The sequence below is a fragment of the Heliconius melpomene genome, chromosome 17 (genome assembly GCF_056956725.1).
Source record: "Heliconius melpomene rosina isolate 202511_hmr_F chromosome 17, ASM5695672v1, whole genome shotgun sequence".
In the NCBI taxonomy this organism is placed as follows: domain Eukaryota; kingdom Metazoa; phylum Arthropoda; class Insecta; order Lepidoptera; family Nymphalidae; genus Heliconius; species Heliconius melpomene.
The window spans coordinates 9209560-9224408 of NC_140405.1; the positions used below are offsets into that span (position 1 = coordinate 9209560).

The 14849-nt window shown below is 31.9% G+C and overlaps 1 protein-coding gene across 2 annotated transcripts in view; it reads right to left on the bottom strand.

Moving 5' to 3' along the window:
* Window positions 1-1387, bottom strand: part of LOC146530183 (neurotrimin-like) — a 79950-nt gene extending 78563 nt beyond the window's left edge. Inside the window, exon 1 of one of the 2 annotated variants that reach the window (XM_085200408.1) lies at window positions 1148-1387. The gene's annotated coding sequence lies outside the window, so the exon portion shown is untranslated. The remainder of the gene's footprint in view (window positions 1-1147) is intronic. The other variant, XM_085200409.1, reaches the window with a different exon arrangement.
* Window positions 1388-14849: the final 13462 nt, after the last annotated feature.

The following is a 14849-nucleotide window of genomic DNA, read 5'->3' on the forward strand; positions in this document are numbered from 1 at the left end:
TCACTGCAAAGTAATAACCAAAAATAAAATTATTTTTCTTAATCTATCCAAATTGGAACTCTCTAGGTTCGGTAGTTCAGTTTGTGACCTCCTTCTCCTCCATCCGTAACAGAAGAGTTTTATATGCTACAGATAAGTATTAAATTTACATATTTATTCAAATACTCATGCAGTGTTCTATAGATATTTGTCTGAACTTATAACGATTTTAGTTAAAAATATTTCCAAGTAGTTTTCTTATTCCCATAATATGTATATTTTTCATTAGTAGATATTTTTATTATGAAAGAAATAAAAATGATATGTCTGCAGTTTTCTGAAGTTTATTTTCCCTCGATATAATTATTCCTTCATAGGTTTATATAATTAAAGCTGTATGGACCATCTGCCAATGATATAAAATCCACTGCACGGCAATGCACTGTTTTTTAAGCGTTTCCCATAGAAAATGTCTTAAAAATATAACCCTATACCTATACTAAAGGCTGGTAAAATATAAGCATAGAGAAATGTAGAGCAACTAATTAGTTTCAGTAGTTTTAATTAAAATGGCGCATTCACTGATTGAATGCAAAATATATATTCATTGATCTTTAATATCAGAGTTGCGAAATGTCAAAAGTCAAAGTTGAAAGCGTTGATATTAAGATTCTTTTTTAATTTACGAGCAGGTGAGCCTACGCTGTACAGCCGAGCTCGTGTGTGACCGTAGCGTTAATTTAAAATGGCCGAACTGGGCAACGTATATCTGTTAAATTTAAAAATTAATTATAGCACACTACCAAAATCAATACTGATTACGGCATTTTAACGCTAATTAGTACTTCCGTAGATTAATCAATAATGTAGCTCTTATGTTTTGTATATTAATAAAGTATTAAATTTAAATATATTTAAAAAATAATGTTTTTAAGACATATTTTAAATAATATTTATAATAATTAATTATTGCACCAATATTTTAAACCATAAAAAATATTCAGTAGTAATATAGACGTAACTTACACCATCTTATTAGACTAAGCCTTTACTTAACGGCAACAATTGCAAGTCAACGGAACTAATCCTTTTTAATCCGTCGGAAAAACGGCAATGTGACTTTATATTTGCTATTTACAATTTTCCTCTAACAAATTTCACGACTTACCTAATTTAAATCACAATCACACTGAAACACAGCACGAGTCACTAACATAAATTTGTCACTATCATGTGGTTCCGTTGGGGCACTATCACGTCACTAACACTATGATAGGTCACAATTTTTTTCGGCGGTAGTAACGACAAGCGTGCACCCGTTCGTCGCAGCTTCGACTGGCTGGGGCGACGCTACCGCGCGTGTCCTTCCCCACCCCCTCTCACCTCGCCACGGGCAAATAGAAATAAAGTACTGGCAAGGATAGAACGTGAAAGAAAAGGATCTGGATGCTTCAAATTAAAGGGACAGATGGGTTTAATTTTTTTTGGTCTTTTTTGGATAACAAAATATGTAATATTTAAGATAAATATTGAGAAAATTGGGACTCATTGTCCTATTTTCGTCTGAAACTGGTGGCTCAACTGTTCCTAAAAGATTTATGAAAACAATTATTTCAAAATATTACGATTTAATATGATTTGTTCGTAGATATACCTTATAAGATTGGACAAAGAGAATTTATTCATCACAACTTATTTCAAAATTCTTCGTTCACCTAGAGTTATTGTACGTGGGGTGAGAGTCTACATTTTATCTAGCCAAACGAAGTGTCTATCTAAATTATAAATAGAAATATTTCTCTAAAATGCCATTAAATCCCACGATTATCACATTCACTTGAATATCTCCTGATATGTTGTCTCTAACATAACTAAATATTTGTTATTATATATTTAAATAAGCATTTTCTTCTAATGAGCGGGCAATGCTTAGGAAAAACGGGCTCGTTTTAAATAAAACAGGTTTACATTTCCACCAACATTTTTTTTTTTATTTTGTATTTATTTCGCACCGTTTCGTACGCTGGCTGTTTATTAGTGTAAATACAAAAATATTGAGTTTACTTGCGAGTTCAACGTAGTCCTTAATGGGTCCGCCCCGCTCGCGGTGGAAACCGGCCTTAATTGTACAGTCCATGCAGGTAAAGCTGGGAGCGGAATACTAGTACAATAACAAAATGAAATGAGTTAAATTTCAAATGTTTTGTATTACAGAGATAAGATAAGTTTATGACAGGGCAAGCTTTCCTCTTCCTTATAATAAGTCTACGGCGTAGCATGAGGCGTAGCAGGGAAATAAGCGGAAATTGCACTGTGTATTATCTTGTTAGTAATATTTTAATAAGGTTTCTAACTTTTTAACGTGTATATATAGTAATATTAAAAACAAAACAAGAATTTTAGAATATTTATGCAATTATTTTTAGAATTTTAGACTTAGGATAGGATACGACCTTGATCAGATCATTAGTATACTTGGTTGGCATGCCCATCTAGCATCCTCGTCCATCTTATTTATTGATCATAACATATTATTTAAAAAAAAAAAACAATTATTGTTTTACAATTTATTTTCTTTTTTTCATCTTCAAGTTTTTAATCTACCACTAGTGAAGTCCGTCCGATTTTTAGATATTACGTGTTCGGTAGCGGAAATAAACGCCGTCCTTTATCTTAAGAGTGCGGAAAAATTAAAATAATTTATCGCCCTGCATGAGAAATGAACGTATAATCATCTAGCTTGCACTCAAACGCTCACCAAATTCAACACAAGGCCACATTTCTTTGAGTTGATATTAAAACCGATTCGTTAAAGAAATATGTTTTAAATCGACATGTGAAATTCAAAAGTATATAGGAGTAGGTCAACTTCTAATAAGCAAAATATTGACTCGTAGTGGTAGGCCGACCTCAAATACTCTTAAAGGCTTAAGCGAAAAAAGAGGAAAGTACTCTCCATCCAAGGTCCGTCAAGATTGTATGGCTGTATCGCTAAAGATTCTATTCAACATAGAATGGTTTCTTTTAAATTAGTTTGTACCTTGAATTTTTATTGTGAAAAATAATCTCTCAACATTTCCCTTATATTTTTCATTTTGGAATGATACCTTAAAAATGTAAGGATTTTAAAGGCAATTTTTTTTAAAGGCAATTGAATTCTTCGTGATATATATTTTTTTACTTTTTTAATACTTGGGTTGTAAGGTTCTGTAATCTTGTCAGTGTTTTTGGTATTTTTTAGCTTCTCGCTGTATTCTGCACATATCAAGGTGGGAGATAAGGAAAAACACTTATTTACTAATCTGAAATACGTTCGTGTACATTATTATTTAACATTTTTATCTATTACACAATGAAAAATAAGATTTAGCCAATTCAGTAACGTTTTCATTTATAAGCCGATAGAAATAAAACAAAATACTAAATGATAAGGGAATTTTGCCAAAATATATTAGTAAGAAGACTATATTATATTACATTTGATTTTGTAAGCCGTTTCTGATGATGCTGTGCACAAGCACGGACAAATAAACAAACACACAAAAAAAAATTGTTTTGTATTTTATGAAATTGATAAATGCCCCAATGACAGATTTTCTCGCATATATTCTATGTTCAGACAGCTACCATTAATAAATTTATTTAATGTATAGATAATATTTAGATTACAGTTTTAATATTAACCAATTGAAATATGCTTAGATAATAATAAATTTATTCGAAATTATATTTAAAAAATGTTCTTAATGTTTAAAAGTAATTTCTCCATAAAGTTATTAATTTGTTATAGAAAGAAGACCGTCCTTTACAAAGCGGGTAGGCAGTCTTTGTTATTTAAATTAAAACATAAATTATCGCAAAGTATACTATTTAAATAAGGTTGTTTTAGTTTTAAGTTTTAAACATTATTTTATCTAGGGATCGTCGTAGTTCATCGGCACAGCGTTCGATCAATTTCCTCTTAAGAATTTTTTCTCGCTCTGGTAACAAGACAGAACGCAGCGTTGTGTTATGCCACTCTTCACACAATGTCTCGAAATTGTCTGGTGTATTAGACAGACAGGATACAGCGTAAACCTAAAAAACCTTCTAGTGGAATTGAACCTACAATCTCGTGTACAGTCAATTATTATTTGTACTTCTCCACTATTCTAAAATGACGCCAATATACTAATAAATTTATATAGCATATAATATAATAAACTGTAACTTTAAGTCGATAGTCTAATTTCAGAGAAAACTAGATACAAGTTGGTAGGTAGCATTGCCAACTACTTCTATGATAAACTATAGTATAATGTTATTAGTAAAATTCTTGGATAGATGCGATTTAAAATTTACATTTCGAGCTTTAGACAACTTTTTCCATGTATCACTGTTACAGCTTACATAAAATAAATAAAAAATTCTACGCTATATCCAATATATGAAACAATCTAAAAGTTGTATTTAGTAACTAGTTAATTAAATATTTTAGAAAACATATAGAAATTTGAACGAAGCGTGACTCCGACTCCCTAAAGCGCGCATCTTGTAAGCCGTCCAAGCGCTTTGACCACTAAGCCATACGTGCTTACCAAGCTACATCAATAATTTTTACTAGGGTGTAAAGTGACTAACGGAAGTGTCTTAACTGTAGGTTCCCAGGTTCCCTCTGCTTACCCCGCTTATATTATATTATATTTCCTTTATCAATATAAAAAAACATGACATTTATATCAATACAAGTAAACAGAAAATGGATCACGTGTTAATAATAATTTGTTTAATTAGCATAACAGCTGTTACGTCATTAACAGTTCACATATGAGTTTGAAGAAATTACGTTAACAATTCAAATGGAACCAACTAAATATGCGTAATACGAACGCCTGACTGTAGTCTATGCAAGATTGCAGGTTCAATTCCATCTCGGGAAAGCGTTTTTTTAACTTTACTGTGTATTCCAGGATATATTAGTGTTAAGACACTCCGTTCTCATTAAGACACTTTCGTTCCCCACTTACCGCCAAATTGTGGAGGTTTTGCGTTTTAAGCGGCGCAACTCAATGCTATGCTACGTTTCGTTACCAGAGCGAAGAAATTAAAATATTAAATATTTTATTTCCTGGAGTAGGAATTGAACCCACAATCGTACAGTAAGAATTTGCACGCTTACGTTGGAAAAGCTTTTTTTTTCTTTTTGCTTAAATGAAACACAGCGTTAAGTTCCGTTGAACAATTTCTAGCCGTTTAAGAAAAGCTGAGAAGAGAAAATTTTCGTCTTTCGTGTTGGTTTCTCCGGGTGAGAATTAAACATACCATCTCATTTACCGTTAGAACCCTCGCGTCACTGGCCTCAGTCTATATCAGAGAATAATAATTTATGTAGATATGACTCAAATTCAAGCACTATTCGAAGCTAACCAAATATAGTTTAAATATGCTTATCTTTTATAGCTAAAGGTTCAATGTATCCAAGTTTAAGATGCAACCCTAATGTTCAAAGCTGTCATCTTGTTCGAAATAGTGCCAAGGGATCAACTTGCAACTCTTTTACGACGCCAAGTTCCCAACTCCAATTAACAATTTCAGATCGTTATAAATCTTTCGTTATTTTTATTATTTTGCTTTGATATGAAATGGAAATTGTTTAGGGAAGTATGTTTAAAAAAGTATACTGTATTCTGTATATAGCAGGGAGGTCCCCTACCCCTACATTCTGGGAACCCTAGTGTTAAGAAACTCGGTTCCCATTAAGACATTATTGTTCCTCACTTTTTGCCGAATTCATAAAGCAACGCATGTTACTTGTTAGTTTGGGAAAGCGCGGTGTTAAGCTCCACCACTCAACACGCAATGCATCCAGAATTCAGCGGAAAGTGGCGGAATATCTCAACACTAGGTTCACATAGCAGGTTAGGCAGAGAACCTATACAGCGTTAATATTTGATTTTTAATTAGATTTTTTACATAAAGAAATTAAGATAAATAGTTAAAAAAAGCCTTATTTATTCCAAAACTTAAATTTTGCTCTCAAATGACAAACAATATCGAAGTCGTAAAGAAAAAAGTCGTATAAAAATATCCATTACATCCATTTATATTTACGAACAGATTATTACTTCAATGAATAGCTCTATAATTTCACATTCTCCAGGGTGCCTTTGCGGCAATCAATTGCGTGCGTCGACAATATTTTTAAAAACAACCGAGGAAACTAGTTATCTCGGCTATTACTGTTGTGCTTTTTATTTATCGTGTAAATGATAGTCTAGGGAAATGTTTCATTTTCATTGTATATGATAATGAAGCTTTGTGATGTTTTTTTATCATTTTTGTATTGTTACTTTGAATTTTTTTGGGAATTGGTTTTCCACGTTCCCATATCCTGTCCCTATCCTGCTACTTGCGTGATACAGCGTGAAGCTGACTAAGTGCTCGTTTCTAGATAAGTAGTTCTTCAATGTGCAACGGTTACAAATTTTTTAATAAATAAGAAATGCAATATTCGTTTGCCCCAGTCCTATAAAGATAAATACACAGAACAGGCGGCGTTTCTTTAACGGAATGTAAAGCAAGATTGATGTTTCCACAAAAGGATTTTAAACTTCTCGATCACAACAGTGCGTCAGCTGGTCCAAGTGGAGAGAGAATGTTCTTATAAGGATTTTTTTTTCATTATAAAAAGGGATTTTCCTATAAAAAAATTATTCTTAATAAAATCGAAAAAAAAAATTTATTTATAAATTATTGCTTATTGTCAATTATTTTATAAACTTTGTAATATTTTATAAACTTAACTTTAAATAATATTATTTACTAATTGGCGCTACATTTTTAGTTTTCGTAATCCATATCTCGTTGAAAGCTAGGCTAGCTAGCTAATAATATAGGCATTAGAATTATAAAAAAATCGAAAGTTAGAGGCATTTATTTTATTTTATTCTATTAGCTCATGAAGAAGCTGAGATTTTCTCAGATGAAGCTCATTTTTTCATACTGCATTCAGCATGTAGAGGGAACCTTGTGTTAAGACACTCCGTTCTCTACTTCTCTCTATTATTTTAGTTGCAAAATCTCATTATATAAAAAAATTAAATGTACTCTTAACACAGTATTATTGTCATCAAATGTTATATATGAATTTAAAAATCTCTATTTATCCTCAAAAAATATATAATTGATAGCTTAACAAATATATTAGACTATACCTCAGACAATACTTAAAAGTTGTGTCCTCGTCGGTCGGAAATAGAATTGGAAAGAAAGATGGACGGCCTCGTCGAAACAAGACTTAATGGTTGGCTGGGATACTGTTTGATTTATAACTAATCGATGTCAGTCAACATTACTTGTAAATAGACACGATTTCTGAGACTAAATTAATAGCTCTTGATGGACTTGAAGAACAATCTATTATCTAATTAAGTGTAAGAATAATTAAATGTTTTGTTTATTTGTTTTTTTTCATGGCTTTTGATGTTTACAGTCTTTGATCAACTATATACGTTATATTTGTATTTTAATTATACATTATATTTTTTTTGGTATATAATTGTGACCAGTCATGATGAAACGCCAATGGGAACCACGAACCAGACCAGTGGGAAGTAGAGGACGAAGCTAAAAAGAGCTACGTGAAATATATGAGGAAGGATATAAGAGAAGATGAACGAATTGATGATAGAGAGATTGAGATATGCCATGCTCTCTGGGTCGGTGTAACAAGGAGTGAACGAAGAGGACAAGATGATCAACTTGAGGCTTCTTTGGGGTCGCCTCAAGCTGGGGTAACACTAATATTCTTATTAGTATCTAATCCGCCATTATCCTCCAGTTATATCGGAAGAGATATAACTGTATACTTCGAAATAGTGCGAGAGGAAATTAAAAAATAATGAAATTCTCTCTGGACACTCCGCTAGCAATAAAGTATGAAGCTAAAAAAACAATCAATAAGTCGAGTCTCTCACTCATACCACATTAATTTAACCTATCAAAATTACATGAAACACCTAAAATATAATTTTATTTGGAAACTCTGTGATAGTTCTGCTATAAAGGATAAAAGACCATGTTTCCCTATTCCATAAACCACATTTATTACATTCGTAACATTTCGTACATCATAACCGTCAACACTAGTTCTTGATGTCACCATCGAACCTCGATCGAACTTTTATAGTATTACTAGAATACTGATATCGAAGAACAAGCAAAAAATTCATGACCACTTCATTTGCTCTTGTCACTTTACACTAAGATGTTATTGCGTTATAAATTAGCTTTATAAGATTATAAAAATTACTAATATTTTTAGAAATAAAATAAAAAGTGGGAGTCGGATTTGCCCAGCAAAGCTTCAGGGTGGTCGGTTAACAGGAATGACAACTTATAATATGTTTTTTAATTAAATAAAATTTTCAAACATAAAGTTCAATATCACCATATGTTGTCCAAGAGTGTGTTATCATTGAATAAATAATAAAGTAAACTGTAAGGAAGTAGACTGTAGATACTCAAGCACCTAAAATTACCTCCATGTGATCCGAAACATGTGTGTCATTTCCTCAATATCCAACTACTGCGGCCTATGAACGTTTAGTGGATGTGCTTCATTGAGAAGAGACAGCGATTCCATTTTTTTTATATTTGTTTCTTTTTTTCGTATTGAAGTATTCTTAAAGAAATACGATACTAAAAATAGTTACTGTATAAGAACTCGATAAACATTTTCTAAAAAATTAAGAAAAATATAAAAAATAAAATTAATGAATTTTTACGATACGGTTAAGCCATTATTTTAGTCTATTTCTTATTTATTTTAATTATACATAATGCATCTATTTATTTTTATGTTGTTATATGAATTCTAGATATATGGCGTTTCGAGCGTGCCAGTTGAGCACAATTCATTTCGCCATATTTATTCTATTATGAACAAAGAAATATTCAAAAGTCTTTTTGGTAAAACTTGAGTTGTCATTTTTACGTTGCAAGTTTTATAACTTAAATATTAGTTACTTTAATATTACATATTTTATTTTTAATTTTATAATTAAAATTGTTTTTATAAACAAAAAAAAACACCGAAATAAAAAGTATACTTAACCAATAGTTTTATCTATTTCCGCTCTCTCTTATCACTATACTATAACCCGAAACCCCGTTATATAACAACTCGCGAAGTACTGTGAAGACGTAATAATACCGCTCGGCTCCACCGCTACATACTGGCGGAAATTAACAGCGTTTAGCTAGCACTGCCTAGCAGCTGCGCGTCGGAACTACTAAGATAAATCTCTTATATCCTATAGTAGTGTTTAGTTAGTAGGCCGAAGTGGTCAAGGCGATGAGGCCGGATATGTGTGATATTTATATATTGTACTAGCGGCCCGCCCGTGGCTTCGCCTGCGTGAACATGTTATTATTAATTTCTATCTTCATGAGCACCTACGTCCTGTAAGTGACATCCATGCAAAATTTGAAACTTCTAGCATTTGTAGTAACGAAGTTTCATACAAACTTTCAACCCCCAAAAACAACCCCTTAGAAGTCGAATATTGCAAATTCCCGTCTCAGCGAGCACCTACGTCCTATAAATAACTCCTATGCAAAATTTCAGATTCCTAGCACATGTAGTTTCTGAGTTTTCGTGATGAGTGAGTGACCTTTCGATTTTATATATATAGATGTAATTTGAATGAAAATTAAATTTTGTATAGGAGTACTGAAGTCTATCGTAGCGCCAGTTACCAATGGAAGAAAGGAAATATTTAACATTCTATTTCTTCATCTAGTAACGGGGTAAAGCGCGGCGTTGAGGTCCGCCACTCACGTAGTGTGTCTCCAGAATTCGGCAGAAAGTAGCAGAGGGAACCTGAGAACCTAGTGTTAAGACGCTCTTAACGTTATTAAGAATTCTGTACTCACTGTGTGTTGAGTTAAAGAACTCAACTTCGTACTTTGCCTCCTTACCAGTATCTATCTAGTTGGAATCAAACCCACAACACTCACACAGAGCACATGTTAGTGCCTCTGTGCCGTTGCTGCCCTCATCACTATTATCAGATAAACTTAAATACATAGATTATTTAAATTTACAATATATTAACAGCGTAAGCGCTTACAAAGCTTAAAATAACAACTTGAAACTTCATTTCCACGTATACATATATACATTACATGTTAATTATCCAACTAATCTACCTCCCTTCACATATATCCCTCATATAATACATACTGAGTATTCCCAAAATATGAAAATTAATTACAGCACATCTCAAAGCTCCCAGTTGTAAAATTGCCTATAAACTTGCCCTATAATTTCTCGCCGCCGTGTTGCGCTAAAGTTCATTATCGCGAAGCAATTACTTGGTAAGTGTTAACACTCGACCGGGCAGCCAAATACGCCAGTTCTACGTTACCTGATGCAAATTACAGGGTAATTAGAGGTTAGGGTTTTTTAGTTATATTTAGAATAGATTAGAATTAAATTCAGTGTTTTCTGTATTGTTGAAATACGTATTTTTTATGGAAATTTGATTTATTATGCTAAAATTTTTTATGCAAATTTTGATTCATTATGCAAAATTGTGCAAAAAATTAGCCATTTGAAAATATTATCCTACCTGGAATCTCAGTCTAAAAGATCTGTATCTGTCAGTGCTCAACTATCACTATTACGCCATAAAATAAGTATTGTACTAGTCGCTCTCAAGTCGTCCTCAAGTCTGAGTTCGATCTTGAGAGCGGTTTATATATAGGTTTAGAACTAAAAATAGAACAGGAAATTCCGAACTTTATGTACAGTATTTAACTGATTCTAAAGAAAAAACCTTTAAAAATAAAATTTCCTAGTATTAAAGTGTACATCTAAAGGACTTTAATTGAATACTAAACTTTTTCTTAGTGAACAAGTTTAAACGAGTCCCAACAAATGTTGACAACAAAGCTGTTTCCTAAGTAGCATTTAATCTGAAGATTCTATTTCCCTACAAATAGTATATATAGCAAAGTTTTTAAAATATTTATTAAGAACCGCAATCGATATGCCAGAACTAGTTTTAATTTAGAAGGATTTTGGAGTCCTGTTGGAGTTAGGGCTTAAGGATTTTATATTACTCTACATCTCTCGCGAGCAGAAAATGCTGAAATATATAAAAATAATTTTCCGGATAAAAAATATGAAAAAAGTTATGAAAATTTATATTTTTTTATTATATTATATAAATACTGCATGTTTTGGTGTCCTAAGGAAGTAAAGGCATGTCTTTGGGAAGCGTTAGGTGCTGCAACACTATTATCTCTAAACCAGACGGAAAATAGAAAAAAAAAAATTTAAAAACATTAATATATCAAACATGTGTTTAAACGACCGATGGAATGCTATAAGTGGCCTGTCTAGTCTGCTTCATCCCAATTTTATTTAGATCACTCTTAAATAAACAAATCTTTAAATATCCACTTACAAATGCAAACAAAAGAATGATGTGTATAAAAGAATGACATATCCAATTAGACTCCATTAGTAGTTATTTGACAAAGCTATCATATATTTGTTAATTACCAAAAATAGAATCTGTTTCTTCTTTGAGACATGCCTGAAATAGCTAAATTGTTATAATCATACCAATTAGTCTATTTCTAGAATAAACCTATTTACTCAATGCATAGCACAGCTTTGATATGTCTTCATCAAAGGCAAACTAATGTAAACTTAAACTGAATCTTGTCTCGAGATTCCCTCTTGCAGACGTAAAATGGACATTAAATACGGATATAGTAATCTGAATAAGTGCTAAATTATCAGTTTAATCTTGTTTATTTTGTAATAAACTATCAAAGCTATCCTGATATATGCGGGATACAGCGTAAAGTTGATAAAAAAAACCTTTAAACAATTGAATTTAGATCCATTATCAGTTCAAGCACACACAAGCAATGTAATATGTAAGAATATTTTTAATAAATAGTTTTTTTTTTAGAGTTCCAAAGGCATCGATGGAGTTGATACATTAGATAGAGCAAGTTTTAATTCTTTGCTCCGGGCAATGGAGCGATAAGTCGTTTTAAATTAAAAAGTTGTTGACAATCTCCCAAGTATGAGGATTAAAGAAACTTTTAGTTGGACCCTTTTGCATAAACGATATCCTTGCTAGCTCTTAGTGTTTGTGTTGGTAGGTAGGCTGGATAACGAGTTTATAATAATAAATAATATTTTTTATTTATCGATTGATTTAAATAATGCAAACATATAATGTTAAGGAAAGCTTGCTGAAATTAAATATTGAAAACTACATTGAAATTGGTAAAGCCGTTCTCACTAGCGCTCACAAATGCGCCTCAATAATAGTTTTTCTCATACATAATCCATGTACATACTTTTATTAATTTTATATGTATATACTTTTTTACATTAAACCTTACATTTTCTTCAAAAATGTCTTCCAAGTTTGTTAGACAAGTTGGGTTTATAAAATTAATGTAAATTGCGGGTAGGTCTCGCTCGACCACATACTCGCACTGATGTTCGCCGATCTTGCGGTTCCTTCACGTCGGAACTTTGTTAGCGTTGTGATGGTTCTGACAGACTGTCTTTAGTTGGTTTTGATATCTTCAAATTATAATGTATTCATCTAGATTTTTTGAAATTCACATAGAACATATATAAAATTTCCGTAAGAAATACGCGAGACGTTCATCTAGATTAGGTACTGTCTAAGCGCTGTAACTTTCGCATTTTTAGCTTCCCAATCTTAATTTTGTATAAAGTAAGGGTAGGTAGAGAAAAAATAGTGCTTAAATACTCTATTCTTCACTTTGCACCTATTATTTTATGTAATAATTTATTAAAAATAATAGAAATTTAAGATTTTTATCTATCCTTAGATTGGAATAGCACATAAGAAATGTTAATACGAGTACTTACTACTCGTCAACCATGGAATGTACATAAATTTTTATTTAAAAATTATAAATAATATAAAAACTATAATATTTTTAAAAATCCTACATATAATTCAGAAATAGCACTCCATAGTAAAATTTATTATAATTAATTGATAGCAAAGTCTGTAAAGCAATTACGAGCATAGCGTTCATCGCGAAGTAAACTAATTATTATAATGTAACGTGCACTTATTCCGTGTTTAATCATACAACATAAATATTGTAAAATATATTAAGTTCAACATTTTACCTGTAATCATGATTGCTATAATATTTTAGTACTTTAGTAACGATTTTATGGGGCAGTGGTAATGTTTAATTAGTTGTTAGTTGGCTAGAACAATGGATAGTAGACGCGTCAATACTTTAGATAGTAATTAGAATTTTCATTTGATAAATGTTAGTTTTAAAAATATATATATATCTTTAATTAGAGAGGCCAATCTCAGAGCAGACGCGACTGAAAGATCGACAGGTTGTGAGTTCGATCACCACTCGAGGTGCTCTGGTCTCGAGAAAAAACGCGGCGTTGAGTTTCGCAGCTTAATACCTAATGCCTCCAGAAGTCGGCAGAAAATGGGGAGCGGAGTGTCTTACCACAGGGCTCCCTCTGTCTACCCTGCTGTGTGCGGGATACATGAATATTATTTTTTTAAACTATTATTTTGTCGATTTCCCAAAAAATAATTTTGCATCTTTAACGTAGAATATCAATTTTAAATTGTTAAAAAATATAAAAGGTCTATATATTGTATATTTTGCGTAACAACTCTCAACTTTAATAAATGTCACATTCATTTCACAGAAATCACGGACTGTACCGAAAAACGATTCCAATTAGTAGTGTATGTAGTGACGCCTACGTTTACTCGGGTTTTGCTTTTAACTCAATTTACTTTTTAGTCTTTCATGGACGTCACATTCAATGGCACAGTTCGTCTCACTGTATACTGGTATAAACATTAATTAAGTAGTGAAAGGGACGCTTCTATTACGTTACATATAGTACTAGCGGCGCGCTCGCGGCTTCGCCTGCGTAAACTACGTTATTATTAATTTCTGTCTCCATGAATACCTATGTCCTATAAGTGACGTCCATGCAAAATTTGAGACTCCTAGCATTTGTAGTAACGAAGTTTCATACAAACTTTCAACCCCAAAAACAACCCCTTAGAAGTAGAATATTGCAAATTCCCGTCTTAGCGAGCACCTACGTCCTATAAGTAACTCCTATGCAAAATTTGAGATTCCTAGCATATGTAGTTTCTGAAATTTCGTGATGAGTGAGGGACCTTTCGATTATATATATATATATATATATATATATAGATTAATAACTATTAGTTTTACTTTTAAATCTACTTGCAATAATTCGATAACTTTCTACGTAATATGGAGAAGTCATTATATATCTATTATAATGAACTAGTAGATGCCTGCAACTTGTTGTTGAATCTTATTTTTCTTTATTTTTCATCATGTTTTATCCGTAGAGAACTTTAAATTAATTGTATATAAATATTTGTATTAATATACAAGGGGCACAAAGTGTGTAAACGCGACTGGTCGTTGGTTCGATCCCCACCCGAGGAAATGAAATATTTATTTAAATTTATATTTTCATTTCTTTTGGTTCTCTGGTTCTTCTGGTCTTCTGGTTCTAGTAGGGAACATAATATCTTAACACTAGGTTCCCTCTGCTCCCCCTGCTGTGTGCAGGATGTTATATGATAATAAAAAAAATCAACTTCACGCTGATTATTTTTACTTTACCTTACCTTATTTACATTTTACGTACCGACCACCGTTTCTAAAAGTAAATTTTATCAATGGAATTAATAAAATACAGCAAAGCTGCTAAGCTAATATTTTCAAAACGTGCTTTATATATCCAAAGATAAAACGGGAAAATAATGTCGTGAAACTTAAGATGGGCG